This window comes from Camelus dromedarius, chromosome 6 (genome assembly GCF_036321535.1).
Source record: "Camelus dromedarius isolate mCamDro1 chromosome 6, mCamDro1.pat, whole genome shotgun sequence".
Lineage (NCBI taxonomy): Eukaryota > Metazoa > Chordata > Mammalia > Artiodactyla > Camelidae > Camelus > Camelus dromedarius.
The window spans coordinates 12382939-12385902 of NC_087441.1; the positions used below are offsets into that span (position 1 = coordinate 12382939).

A 2964-nucleotide genomic window follows, 5' to 3' on the forward strand; every position below is an offset into this window, starting at 1 on the left:
TAATTCCCAATGTTCTTGCTCACATTTGCCAGGTGGAAAACGTTAGCTCAGTGCTGTTGAATTTTTTCTTTAGACATTTTCCTATGTGATTTTCTGATATATTCTCATTGGCTCTTAGGAGCACCTTTTTATTCCTAATATTATTTTCTCTTGATTTCACATATTGTGAATATCTTCTCTCTCTTTATCTGTTTAGTTTAAACTTCTGCTTACCAATACCTTCCACTTACACATGGCTTTTTTCTTAACCACAGTTTCTACTGCCACAGTGCCTGGGTTTGTCCATTTCTCTGCCTTGAACTAAAAACTCCCAATATCTGATTGGATTAGTTAATCATTGTTATTGTTCTTGAGCAAAGTTCTTGTGTTACTTTACCTCAAAGATCATTGGCCTAGCTTCTAATCAGAACTTGGATTGTATAATCTTTCACGGAAAATCAACTGTCGAGCTAAAATGACAGACTCCAGTTGTTTCAACATGGCATCTTATGTTGAAGAGAAGTGGAAGTGCACATCCTTTAGAAGGCAACAGTGAACATGACGGACATTCTGAAACTTGGGCTTTGGGGTACTAAGCCCCATGCAGTTAACAAAAAATTTTATTAAAATTAGTAATAAGGTCTTGTTTGTGTTTTTTCATAGCTGTTATTTAAAGTTCATATAAATTGATTGCCTATTTATTTTTATTTATACGTAAATGCTTTAATCCTTCTGACAATTATTTTCCTCTATGGTATGAGGTAGAGATTCAGAAGTAATTGCTTCCACATGTGTATTAACTACTCTACCTACTGATTTGAAATACCACATTCATTATGTATTTAATTTCTGTGTATTTGGCTCACTTTCTGAATTTTTTTCTGTTAATCTCTCTAGTCCATTATCAGGACGTCACCATTTTAAGTACTACTGCTCTGTGACAACTTTCCATTATTCTCTTGAAAAATCTTGGATATATAAGAATTTTAACAAAAATATTAGTGTTTTAAGATATCAGCTTTGTTCTGTGTTGGGGAGCACTTCCATTTTATTTGGGAATCCATTTGCAAAAGTATTGTACAAATTATCTTGAAAACAAGAGTCAAATATGGATATTTGTTTTTAAAGTGAATCTCATATGCAAGTCAAATTTTAACTTAAGAGACATTTGCAACATTTCTTGTGCTACCCTGACTAAGATGGAAGTGCTTTTGGAGTCACGGTCCGGACTGTGGGCCGGGGGTCCGGTCCCCGGGCAGTTTTACCGCATTCCTCCCGCTCCCGGTTCTTCCGCGGACCCGGCTTCCGCGCTCTGCGGTGGTCCGATTACGCGCACCCAGAGCCCCCTGGTGACCGGGACCTCGGTCCCGGGCGTTAAGTTTGAGGGCGGAGTTGTGATTGCTGCAGACATGCTGGGCTCTTCCGGTTCCTTAGCTCGTTTCCGCAACATCTCTCGTATTATGTGAGTCAACGACAGCACCGTGCTGGGTGCTTCCGGAGACTATGCTGATTTCCAATATTTGAAGCAAGTTCTCGGCCAAATGGCGATTGATGAGGAGCTGTTGGGAGATGGGAGATGGACACAGCTATAGCCCTAAAGCTACTCATTCATGGCTGGCCAGGGCCACGTACAGCCGCCGCTCCAGGATGAGCCTCCTGTGGAACACCGTGGTCATCAGAGGCTATGAGGATGGAGAGAGCTTCCTGGGTTACGTGGACATGCTCAGTGAAGCCTCTGAAGCCCCTTCGCTGGCCACTGGTTATGGTGTATACTTGGCTCAGCCTCTGCTGAGAGGCAACCAGTGCTGAGCCAGACTGAGGCCGGAGAGCTAGTGCGAGTGCTGTACAACGAGGTGCCCGTTCTTATAATCGGTTTCAAATCGCCACTGAAATCGAAAAAGGTGTTGAAATAGAGGGACCCCTGTCTGCAGAGACCAGCTGGGATATTGCCCACATGATCAGTGGTTTTTGAATGAAATACAGATGCATTACCCAGAACTGAAGTTGTACCCTTCTAACTTTGAACTTGGCTGGTTCAGAGGTATTCTTTTGTAAAATAAATCAATCCTTTGAAACACAAATAAATAAATAAATAAATGACATTTATAAGGTTCTGTGGAACTTGTTTTTATGAAGTGTTACTTAACAAGTCATGTACCCTTGCAATTAAATAGTAGCAAGGAGAGATAATGAATCTGGAAACAGGTTGAGTGAACTATTGGTAATAATGTCATAAAAAGGCTGATCATCATCCATCTCTTTGCTGAGAGGTCTGCTTAGTGTCCATGCATGGCAAGCATCCAGCTCTTACCAATTAATGGCAATGTTTCTTATCTGAGCTCATTTAAAAGCACTTCTAAGAGTCCAGACAATGAGGAATAGATTGCCTTAGATGCAATCTCTCTGGTACATAAGCATGAGTCACATTGGATGATTTCACCTTAAAAAGGCAAGGACATCAGAGTTTAACTCAACCTACAACCCCAAATATTCAACATTTTGATTTATTCATAGTAATCCATCTATTCTTCATCTTTTTTTGCTGGGTATTTAGGGTATGCTGTTGTTTGAAGTGAATTTAGGATTTACAGGTGGAAATACCCAGTAGGACATTAAACACATGGATTAGAAGCTCTACAGAGTGTGTCACCCAGAGAATTAAACTGAGGAGTCACTGATTTATGCTAGTTTACAATATGGGAGTTCATTACATCAACCAGAGAGAGTATATAGAATTAAAATAGAAGTATTGGGTAGGGAGGGTATAGCTCAGTGGTAGAGTATGTGCTTATCATGCATGAGGTCCTGGCTTCAAACTCTACTACCTCCATTAACATAAACAAACAAACAAACAAACCTAATTACACCCCCCCCCCCAAATAGAAGAGTCCAGGATGAAACTCTTCAAGAATACCAAATTTTAAGGTGTGGATGATAGTAAAACAGAAGCCAGAAAAGCAAACTATGGAAAAGTTTTCAGAGAGA

General features: G+C 40.2%; 1 pseudogene; it reads left to right on the plus strand.

The window, feature by feature from the left end:
• The first annotated feature begins 1178 nt into the window (after positions 1 to 1178).
• On the plus strand, positions 1179 to 2058 carry LOC105100929 (proteasome subunit beta type-4-like; annotated as a pseudogene).
• Positions 2059 to 2964: the final 906 nt, after the last annotated feature.